The 12,993-nt window shown below is 36.0% G+C and overlaps 1 pseudogene; it reads left to right on the top strand.

The window, feature by feature from the left end:
* The first annotated feature begins 802 nt into the window (after positions 1-802).
* Positions 803-12,717, top strand: LOC132554554 (uncharacterized; annotated as a pseudogene).
* Positions 12,718-12,993: the final 276 nt, after the last annotated feature.

Genomic DNA, 12,993 nt, shown 5'->3' on the forward strand with positions numbered 1-12,993 from the left:
AACCTGATTTCCAAACCCTTTGTCATGGCATCAAGAACAAATGAGATTGGTAAATTGAATTTGGTGACAAAAGTAATATTATATACGAGCAAATGACGTAAACGTTTTAGATTAGCAAATAAAAAACAGTCAAATATTAAAAAAAAACACATGTTTGATAAGATACAATGTCACGTAAATACCGGACGAAAGCCTATCAAAATCTTTCAATTTTCTTTCAAAAGGATTTAAGTGGGAGTAGCTATTCATGGTCATGTGAAAATTAAACAGTTAAGTATTTAAATCCCCGATAGACAGCTCTGATCCGAACAGAACCTAGACTAAGCTGAATTCTGCATTCTCCAATGTCTTCACCTGTAACCTTTGTTTACGCCTTCTCTTGTTTGTGTTCCTTAACCGGTTTTTCCTTGCAGCACTGAAATAGAAGTTCCCATATACTTATATAATCAATTTTCGGGGGGATTGTTTCCAACTAATCAGCAATGTTACTTTACTCTGTGTATATTACGGTACGTAATTTGATATAGCGCATTTTTACTGTTGGCACGTGAACACCACGTGCATACCTGATTTAGCGTTTAGACACAGAAATATGTTAACGCTTAAAAACTGAAATTATTAGTTTGTTTAATCAACTCAATAGTGTATTCCCTTACATGACAATGGGTAAATATAAAACCGGCTATTATTGGTCGGCTTGCCAGTTTCTTCCCAAACTCGTTTGCATGTGTTTGTATTAGTCTATTTATATAACACTCTCGGCATACCTGTGTAAAGGTAGGAGCCACAAAGCGCCAGGTAAATGATTACTACGCCATTGTACATAATCAGTCATGCGGCACGCCTAGGGTCACAGAACACAGTCGACTGGAAAACAGGTACGAACGGTGACTGCCTGCCTCGTCTCCACTCTTACCTTTCGTTTCGGAACAGGACCTGACATTTCTTCGCGTTTGTCGGACTAGGAAACACAACCAGTGTCCAGCCATGGGGGACAGAATGTGTGCCAAAGTAATGATGGCGCTGGCCACCATTATGTTACCGATAGTAATCGTGTTTATGGCGGTGTCTTTTGCTACCGATTATTGGCTGGTATATACAGTTGACAGAACAATCCTTCGAGCGTCCGACAACGCCTTATATCTTAGTTCTACGACAAATCTAGAAGCTGGCAAATATACTCACACCAGAAGGAATGGTCTTTTCAGGACATGTTTCCCTGGCAACGACACACAGTGTGAGTATCGAAATTACTTATATCATTCATGATATACTTTTGTAGTAATTAATGAACTGGATTACCAATGCCCCACCCAGAAACAACAAAATGGCGTCCGAAACTTCAATTTATGTCCATATATCGATGATTATCACAAAACATTCACATTTAGATATGAATTATACAAAGAAAATGTTTGTTTTGTATATGTTTTTGAGGGTATAGAATAGTAAATCGACTGTATCATATTAAACGCAAGCCCTATGACGAATTGACGGATGTACACCTGATAACTAAATCAATTTATTCACTTCCTGTTTGGCGAAATGTCATCTTTTTTTTCCCAGAAAGTTAAAACGGATCTTGTATATCGCCACACAGTAACTATCAAAGCAGGGTGGGGCATGCTTCCCGGGGGTGGGGACTTATTTTGTTTACAGGTGTTAATCATGATGGCCCACCTCTTCCCGTTTGGGCAGTCAGGCGAAACACAAAACATATAACTGCCATCACTGCTATACTCAGTAATTTCTGATAAATGGACTTGTGAAGTGACATCTGTTTGTATTAGCTGTCAAAGTATAAAGCAATCAATAAGTTATAACGACCCCTGATCGCAGTGTATTCCGTATAATAACCGATGGTTCACATTAAATGAGACCTCCATGTTGCCCCTTTGAAATAACTTATTTTGAAGCCTGTGTTATTTGTACCAAGAAAAAAATCTTCATTTCTAATTTCTTGAATTCTTCTTAAAGTCATTTGCCTTTTCAGTTTCCTAATGTTTATGAAATAACTGGCATTTCTTTTGTCTACCTTTTTCTTTAAAATATTGTCTTTTTCATATGTCATATCCTTGTTGTCAACTCGCCTTACCCCTCCAGCATCCAATTGAATTCCCAAAGTCCATTGTCATTAATTGGTGCCTAACATTCTTTAATCGAGGCTGTTGCAAAGTCACTACCATACATGTGAAATTCGCAGCCCTGATTAATATTTCTTGTTGAACCTATCAAACCTGATCAGTGCCTGTAATTTGTACGAATTTCTCAAAACTGCTCTCCTTTCTGTAACTTTTACGTAAGAAGCCCCTGTCTTTCAATGTTTCATTTCCCTATCAATTTACACTTTGACTCGTTCACTTTCATTACTCTCACATTGAGTCAATCCGTTCTTAAATAGTGTTTGTCTAACTGTTGTCAATTTAGTACCTCGTCTTCAATGTTTCATACATGTGACAGTTTGAATTTCTCGGGAGACTGAAAGACAGACCGATCTGTACAAGTTGTTGGTTCAAGCATAATTTATTTGTTCAAAAAACAATCAGAGGGATTGGGCACAAGTTTTGACAACTTACTTGGCCCTCTCCTGTACACGTTGTTGGCATGTGTCGGGCTTTCCCTATGTTGTTCAGTGAGGTAGCTACCAATTGTTACAAGACATCTCCTAAAACTGACCTCTGCAGTTGACCGGGACAATAAAACCAGTAAACAAACATTACTTAAAGACCAATTTACATGTTTGTTACCATGATAACCCAGGTCAGAATATTACCATGTGTGAGTTCATTTGCCCCCTCTCTCGGAACCGACACCTACATACCTACGTCCCTTTCTAGGATAATAACGTAAATATATACGTGTTTGAAATCGGATTTATTTATATCTTTAACTCTTAAACACTGGTCTCTGGTTTCCGAATGTGAAGTATCTGGTGTGTTACGCTGTGTTAAGTTTTTCCCTTTGATAACTAGGTACATTGAATTTTTTATCACTAAATTTATAACGTGATATGGCCGACTCGCTTCTCACGTTTGCCACGAATTCGGCTTGTGTCAACTGGCTTTCATACATAAATTAGCAATTTCCTTCGCCATTTTGAACTTATTAGTGGCAAGTATCCTATTGAAACCGACCTTTGTCCATCATCGTAAGCAATTTACATTTTCGATTTCTCAAAAATGAACCCCTTGAAATCAATGCTAATGAAATTTTGTGGAAACCCTCTATGGGCAAAGGCAAACCAAAATTGTGAATTATATGATCCGTCCCCGCTACCATACACAAGGGCTGATAGTTGAGGCCAAAAGAGGTCAAGTCAACTAAATATTATATAATATTCTCAAGACCCATATATGATAGAATCAAATACTCTTCTTAGGTGAAAGGATCATACGAAGCGTTACCAATATTGTTAGATTTGATATTTTTTCATAGTTTCACTAAAATACAACCGAATACTACTGCGTCTACAAACGTTCCTGTTTATAAAGGTCAATGGGCCAGTAGTGTAACTAACTGCATACTCTACAAAGAAAGCGTGTTACCTTTCTTCAGAATATCTTTAGGCAAATTTTCATGAGAGAAAGGACTGTGTCTTAAATAGTTTGAAAACAAACACATTTCAACATCGAGATAACTTTCGATCCAGCTTCACATACCCTGGGCGAATTTGATCCTAGCCATTTCTTAAGCCCATCCTAAATTCTCTTCTGTCAGCTACAGTCACAAACCACTGTCATCAATATGGCGGATCTGTTGGAGTGTATGTGTGACCCCATTCCAGCCGAACATTACACCGAATAAATATTATCTCGGCATCCACTACCCCGGTAACTTAAAACCATTTCTGACCGTATATAGTAAGACTGTACCTAACCATCCGTGTCAACCATGGTGTTTCTCTTCTTCCGGCTCTACGGTAAACTGTCCCATTTATTTAAACCAGACACATGCATGTTTATAGACGCCCCACCTTTCAATAAATGCAGCCAGTTTTTGACTAAGTCAGTTTTTGACTAAAACACGTGTTTGGAATGTAGTGAACAATTTTCAAAATAAAAAATAAAATATATTTAAAAAAAAATCATAAAATTTATTGCCGAAAAGAAAATTTAGTCTCGACTCGTACACAGATTTGTATTTACCGACCCTGGCTAGTTAATATTTAGGCGGACCTGCATCGTCGGTCGATACCTTGGACGATAAGTGGCCGAAATTCAATATTCTTTTAAATAGACTATTCAATAGATCGTGAAAGATGGACAGTAAAGCACGGTTAGTTTTAAAGTTTTGTTCAGTTTGAAAAAAAACGCACATGACATCGACCACGTGACAGCACAACGGTGTTTGTATTATTGACTTTTTCTTAATGATATTCAAACCAACGCCCTTAAGTCACTGGTCATTTACTTTCTCTACTCGACTGGACATGTTCAAGGACACTTTTAGCCCAGGACTTTTAGCTGACCACGTGGTAAATAAATATACCTGGGCTCGATGGCAGCTCGAAAATTCGCCATTCACAATTTAAAGGTTTTGTATGTGTTTGTTACCTTCGTAAAACGATACGTATGAAGCTGTGGGAGGACTTTTCCGACAGTCCATGTTTAACTATGAGACTAGGTACCGGTCTGGAACACTCTGTATACAAGTTTTGGTGATAGAACAACGTCACTTTTAATACATAGTCTTTGAAGTGTGAAAATGTATTCTGATATAGGTCAGAATTGCATTTTATGTGAATGTTTCGAGGTTCATATGATTATACAAAGAGTACGTGAAGTGTATCGAGGTATTTCTAAAAAAAATGTCTGAAATGTTCTAATTTCATTGTGAAATGACGCGGTTTTTTATGTTGAATATTCTTTGCGTCAAATTGACACAGAAGCCTTTTGTGTGAAAGGTAGAGAATGTGGGATCCACCCAGCCGTGCCGTTCTGTGTACATTTATCTTGATAGATATATACATAGTCAAAAGTGTTCACTGGCGTTTGTCTTCAAATTACGTTCATAAAATGAACTAGATTGTAACTGCAAAAGAGTGTAAGTTTAATTACCTGTACTTGGTATGTTGCCAGGCAAATATTGAGAACTTCATTTTCGTGTTAATTTTTAAAATTGCACCTCGCGGATTGCAAAATGACTCGAATTACTTATCATTGTATATATATAGTTACTTTACAAACCGAGCCGAAACATAACCCGACACCGGTCTTACCCGGAGCGTACTGTCGGTAAATGGCAATTTCCACCCATACATAAACTTAGACAGACACCTCACACACACTGTACCTTATGTTCCTTCAACCCATCCACCCTCGTTAGTTATTCTCTACAACGGGAGTTTGTGACCACACCCGTTCTGGACGTCATGTTGACATTTTAAAAACCTGGTTATGATTTACCTCGCATGAACATTTAGTCCCTCTCGTGTTGAAATGAGTAAAATTATTTCTAAAGGCCATTATTATTCATATGGAGTGTTATTGTTTCGATCTCGCCCACATAACGTGTATATCAGCACCGCCCATTTTTAAACGGTATATTGAATAAATACTTGTATTCTATGTATGCGCTTAGTTTCTGAGGGCGATAATGTCAGGATTTAACAAATCTCTTAACATCATTGTACTTCCAAAGGCTTTCAAACGCACCTTGTTTCATGCAGATATTTCACCTGAGACCGAACAGGGCTACAATTTACAAGTACAGATACTCACAACACGAAAGACAAATAAATTTTATTATTATTTATCAAACTTTAATCTATTCGATATAATTTTGTTTGTTTGTTTGTTTTTTTATCAAACTTCAGTCATTTCAATACGAAAACAAACCCCAAACAAATTATTATGACTATACTTAAAAGCCAAGGTTCTTTGACACAGTCTTCTACAACACACAAATGACCTAAGAATGATTTGTGTACTATGAATGGGCCATGGCCCTATTCGTATTGACAATTGTCGGTAGTTATGTCCAGTTTATAGCTGACCAGCGGCTATTGCTGTCCAGACAACATCCCGTACTAGGGCAGGATCATTATGTCGTGACAGCCTGATGTACCAACCCAAAACTTGATCTCGTGACAGAACAGCAACAATGATTCTCACCTATGACCAGAAATATCAATAAAAATGCACATTGCTGTATACCATAAACACAGTTTGGTACCATACAAGTTAATTTGCAAGAAAGTCTGCTGTAGAAGTAGCCTTTCTGAGATAATGTTCAGTTTTTCTTTCTCCACATGAAATGAAATTCGTTGTTGTCACCTGTCATTCAGAGTGCTTATCAAACGATTGTGGCTGTCCAACTTCCTTCGAAATTATAATTAAAAAACAAACCGGATAACATTAAAAATATTTAATCTGTGGAAATAATCTTGACTGTATTAATTGATCTTACTTCCAAACAGAGATCGTTCGCAGTAAGTTCAAATATTTTCTGACGAATGTTTGTGAGCCCATGGAAATAGTTACTACAGAGGACTCGAACATCTGTTGCACTTCTTAGTTAAACTCGCTTAAAATATGCCAGTCAAAGAAATGACAAAAGACACGATTCATTATATCAATGAAACCCACCCTATCACAAACGATTTTATAAGCATACATGCATGTAAGAATAAACACATTTTAACTCGGGATGTATTTCGTAACTTTTCTCCTTCCTTGTGGCTGTAACGTGACTGCTGTTTGTGTTTCAGCTATGCTGTTTAAAACCACGGAGAGATCTATATAATGTCGGTAAACAGCCCGGTTCCGTGGTCGATAGAATAAATTGTGTAAACACTTGTATTCATGTTCTCCGAGAGATCGATGAACATAGTTTATTATACAAACTGGTGCATAAATACGGTTTATAGAGTAATGTGGGACACAATTTCTTTCGAAGGCGCTTTTAAGTTCGAGTGTGACATATAATAGAAAGTTACTCGCTATGAATAACTCTATGAACTACGAGATCGTATAACATGTCGGTCTATTATGCATTTGTTGTGCCTGTCGCTTATTGATAAGGAGTTTCCACTCAACTAAATGCTTTTCATAAAAGTCCCAGTTTCTCCACTATAGCTTGCTAAATTATCTCCTAGCTGTATTCACCAGTCCGCCATCTTAAAAACACCACATCTGCAAGAAACTTGAGAAACATATTCTAAACTCCGTATATTAGCGGTGAAGATTTACGAAGGTGACAAATTCACCCATCTCATATGAATGTTGCCGATCGGGGTTCGATTCCCCTGATCGGTCGTTGAAAGGTCACCTGCGTGAACTTGTTTGTTGTCGGTATATATATAATTCATTTCAATACTTAATATCTGCTATCGACTTCAATCTATGCCTTTGTGAAAGCACAATTATTTCGTTAAAAATATTTAATTCTTCTCTAAGATGAAAAACTAAATGTATATGCTTATGTTCAATAACATTTCACACAAAGACGACATATATATTTAAATTACGACTTGGCTTTAAAATGATGCAGATTTTCAAGGAAATTGTTATATGATTTTGACGTTTGTTTGATATTATGTTCCCAGGCATTATGTATATTTCAACAACAAAACACTGTACGAATGTTTCGTGAAAGATGTTAAACGCTTAAGCGATCAAGATGGTATGTTGATGTAATGGCTTTGAGTCATACCTTATACAAAATTGCACCAGACACACAACAGTATGACATGATACAGACAGTGTCGTTTAACCGTAGGACACCAAAGTAATCCGCATTTGACCGCAGTTCGTTAACCTAAGGCAGAAAAATAAATTGACTGCGAAAGGCAATAAATTCTCTCTGTTCAAGGTGCTTCTCCGAGGGAATGAACTTGACGGACGAATGGGCAATATCGAGGAATGTTTTGTGTGCACGCACAATTAGAACCGTCGGTGTTTTATGTCGAAAACAACAAACCAACATGAATAATCTATTTTTTACATATTGGCGCACAACATTAAGTGCGAAAGCAATACCGATTTGTATTGAGTTAGAAATTCTGATTTTTGCAGCTTATTAACTTGCTAAGAAATTGCCTGTTTACAAGATAACATTCGAATCGGTCGAACCATGGTTGTTTTCTAAACCGAAGAGATGAAACTCAACAAGAATTCGCGTTTCTATTTTAAGAAAAAAAAATTCCCTAATGGTGACGAAAAGATTAAGAGTACAGAAACGCTGATGCCAATATACGTTTTGATTATTTTTATATTAAATGACAAATCTAGTCTAAGAGAAATTTAGTCATTCAGTAAAATCTATGTTTTGAATCGTATGGGTCTGTAATATCTCCTGAACTGAATAACCTATCACGATGTCTTAAGCGGCCTTACAAAAGTAGCGGAAGGCAATACACACCACACATTATGACTAATAAGTGTTTTAATGACAATACACACCTGGGCACACACCGTAGTATTGTTATCTTGGCGCTTAAGTTATTGAAAAAAAAATTACAATGCTTTTTACTTTTTCAAATATTAACCCTAAGAAACGTTTGCAAATATAATCAACGGCAAACAGTTAAAAAAACAACATAGAAAGTTTTATTTCTGATAAGGATCTTGTAGCGATTTTTACATGACGCTCATGCTAACAAATATTTACAATAATTGAAACAAATGTTGCCGTAGGAAAGACACGTTCGACTAAATACCGCTGTGTTGTATTATAGCGACGTGTTGACAGATTGGACAGGTTGATGTCGTTTCAATATTTATCTTTGTGAGGTACCTGTAAATGTTTCCCCTATAACGATATTTTTGTATTTCCGCCTTTAATCAAGCACAGGGGTTTGATGCAAAAAATCGTTTGCTAATTGGTATAATTTCTGTCACAGGCGCTTGATGCAATTATTTGCATACATTTAGTAATTTTATATATATATATATATACATACCTTCTAGGCACTTGGTACACTATGTTTTTAGATGACACAGGCGCTATGTATGTATTAAGTGACATAGGCCCATGTTACGACCCGGCAAATACTAGTTATTAAAGATGTCAAACGTGAACAGTAAAGCTATCATAAATGTCAACATTAAGTTTATTTATATGTATCATACATTGCTGTATGATCTGTTAAAATTCCTCGAGTTAATTAACGCATGTGGTTTGGTATAATTACATATTCTGGCGACTTAACCTTGTTAATAGTCGACGATCCAAGAAACAAGATAGACATATCCACGTCCTTGTTCTGTATGTGATTAATCGTTATGACACGAAGTTATGACTTTCGGTCATCCTCGGGGTCTATTGAAATCCATATGAATATAAATCTAGCAAATTTTATATTGATATATCGTTATTTATCATCCAGAAATGAGAAACATATATATATATATTTTTTAAACAATTATCAAATAAATAAATAAGAGCAAATAACCAGAAAGTCAGTGTCACCTAGATGTCGAGAAAATTAAAAAAAAATCTTTTTCAGCTAAAAATTTTTTTTAATTTAATATAAATTCAATTTTACTTAATAGATCATTGGTGACTCACTCACGATTTGAAAATTTTATGCACGTGACACATATATTTCATATAAAATTGGTTGATTAAATTCTCGGATAAGAGAGTATAAGCTTCTCCGATATATTTTCTGAGTTATCTTTCTTTTTTTTTCAGTCTTGGATGGCGCTGCTAACCTGTTGGACCAGCACTGCTTTCATTTTTCTTATGAAATGCCAGAGAGGACAAGTTCTTACACCGAGAACTACATCACGAGAATCCGTACGTATAAAAGATATACTTAAATTCAAAGACAGTAATTGGCCAACTTAAAACGCACTGAAAAAAAAGTATTGTACTCGAGCTTAAAATTTCCAAATGGCTATATGAAATTTCCAAAATGTCGTTGTTGACATCTGCAATCTATTTCACTCCATACAGAGTGCAATGTGATATTCGATATCAAATTCCTTACATAATAAACACATCAGGAAGTAGTGTGAGGCGTTCAGAATCACACATGCCTGAACAAAAGTGTCGCTGTAAAAACGTCGAGCTTAAGAAAATAAAAATGTGAGAGCTTTTCATATACATGAACATATTTTAACATTTCGAAACTTGATGTCTTAGATGAATAAAGCAAAAGTCATATGTATTAAGTATTTTTTATTATGTCTGAACAGATCTTATCCGATGTTGGTTGGCCTTTTTCATCCTGGCACTGGTAGCTTTCATGACAACATTTGTGTTTGGCCTCGTTCTGATTTGTGTTATACGTCACAAGGCGCGCTGGGCCTATCTGGCTTCCTTGTTTGCCTTTATAGCAGGTACGTCACGTGTCATATACTCCGTTGCGTGGTTGCACTGATAGTTAGAAACTCTTTTACGTGTTTTCATGTTTATAACAACAAGATGACGCAATACAGGAATGTGGGTTATTACGTTTGGTGAACACTGAAAAGTTACATATGAGGAAATTTCAGTTTAATATACAACTCTTAATATTTTATTGGAACTTAGTAGCTCCTTAAGCAGAATTTAATTCCATCGAATTCATTTACCCTATCATCAAATAGGTTTTCATCTGTGCATCGTTCTGCTGTTTACGTTTACGGAATTATAAACTACATGCGAAACTCGTGTCATATAAACAGCGGCAAACTTTACTTCACGGAGAAATTATCTTTACAAGAGTAAATGGTTTTTCTGAAAAAACGAATGTCATCTATTTTTATTCAGCGTTAGATAATACAAAGTTTTATTGTGTCTCCGTTTGTTTGATAGCGTTTTCCTGCGCGGCATCCATTGCTTTCTTCCATGGCGCTGAATACATGGAAAAGAACAAGATCTCGGACGCTGCCGGACACTTTCCCTTCACATGGACAGCTGTAAGTTGATGGTTCACATCTCATTTGTCATTAATACTGCTCCAAATATATCTTGAATTATCTATTTAAAAGTCGTATTTCTAAAATAATTTCCAATTATTTGAAACAAGGATGTTAGTGTTTTTAAAACAATTCAAGAAAGAGTAGATGGCATTGGTGATAAAAGACATAAGCGTAGTGACATATGTTTATTTGTTTTCCTGCAGCCTTTGACTAATGCAACAAGTCGTTCCTATGGTTACTCATACATCCTTGGATGGATTGGTGCCGTCCTTGCTGGTCTGACGGCTAGCTTCTATGCCATCGCTGGATGCCACTTCGACGACTCCTCCTACGAGAAGAAAGAGCCAGTTGCCAAGGATGTCTATGTACAGCCAGAAGCTGGGTACTACCCATCAGCCTACAACTACGGCTACTCCGGATACGGCGCCGAAATGTACGCGCAACAGCCATATATGGTCCAACAACCCCGCTATCTACCAGTGACCTATGGTGACCCTTATTGGTCAAGCAAATAGATTCTGCATTAAAACCAACTTTTGCATCTCAATGGTGATCAAGACGGCTAGACCTGTTTTGGAAGCTAGCTGTTCTAGCATATCCTAGGTTTATTATCATTATCCAAAAAGTCTAACATGGATGCTTCCAAAACTGCATAATGTCTGAATGAGGTTAGAGTTCAAACGGGGATGTGATTTGTGCTTTCTAAGATCAGACACTTACGATAAGACTGAATCTAAGTCCCAGTGTTCCTGTTCATTGTTCTCAGATGGTAGAAGTAGAGATTTATATCTTTTACTGTTCATTTTCATCTTGTTTATATACTCATTCAACTAGAACGGTTGTATCAACATGCTTGTAAGAGAAATTGGCATTTGCATAAACTGGATTTCATGAAAAAAGTTGTAAATTTCAAAATCAATATAATGAAATATCACGCTTACAAAATGTGTGTACGTGTGATTTAACACAAGGTATTGCGTTGTTGGTCTTTCAATTACTGCCAAAAATAATCATCATATTGACTAAAGGAGTTCGACTCCAGAATCTGATCAACCGGAACCGGAAGTACCCCATTCAATTTACGCAACCATGTTCATTACACGAAGTCTCACTATATTCAATGTACATATCCTTATAGATTTATGTATACTCTGTATTATGTTTTTATATATCTATTATACAAAAATATATGTGTTGTTCTAAATCTCATTGTGAATTTACGTCTTGCACTGACAATATAGTTACCTCCCTTGGTTGGTGATTTAAGGTAAATGATACTGGAGGATAGGCCTAACTCGCAGTGGATCAATTATGTTTGTGAAGATCGAGATATCCGCTTAAAATTAGAGTTAGCTCCCTTCCTTGTTAAGGATGAAGCAACTTTTTTTCTCGGCTGAATTACTTCCATTTGGAATGTAACGCAATTTTATTTGCAAATATGCAAATTGTAATGGATTATGGTAACGACATATAGACATGCAAAATAAAGTTGTTGATTTTTTTTTCTTTAAAAAATCCAATCAACCTCACAACTGTAAAGTGTGATTTTTATATTATTTATCGAATATTTAACGTAAAAAAATATTATTGCCGGCTTTTCGGTAAGAAATATTAAGTTTAGTATCACTTAACCTTAAGTCTCCAGCTCGGGGACCATAATAGTAGCTATCTGTTGCTGGTTATCGGAAGTTGTGATCCACCATTGATCATTGTATAGAAGTGGCATGTAAACAGACGGTTCTTAAATAACAATTTTTAACAACAAATTGAAATATTGCATCGTTTTGAATTCATCGAAAAAAACATTGTTTATATGAATTTGCAATATTAGATAATTAACAGTTGACTAACAAGTTTAAACCACATGTTACCTGAAAATTTGCGTTTTAAAATATATACTTTGTAAAAACATTGGTGTTCATTTTCTTTGTTTAAAGATGATACACATTTTACCATAAAAGGTATATGCTTGCTTAATACGTGTCGTGACGTGCATATCTCCCAAGATCGCAGAGTTTGAGAGGCACAGATGATTATTTCAACGTTTCATTTATAATTTTAATATGCAAAGTACAAATTTTGGTCGATAGACACTGTCAGCTCTCCTAAGAAAAGACTGGATTACCTACCTTAATACAGTTTT

Source organism: Ylistrum balloti, unplaced genomic scaffold (genome assembly GCF_031769215.1).
Source record: "Ylistrum balloti isolate Yb309-2 unplaced genomic scaffold, AGI_CSIRO_Ybal_v1 Utg370416, whole genome shotgun sequence".
NCBI lineage: Eukaryota > Metazoa > Mollusca > Bivalvia > Pectinida > Pectinidae > Ylistrum > Ylistrum balloti.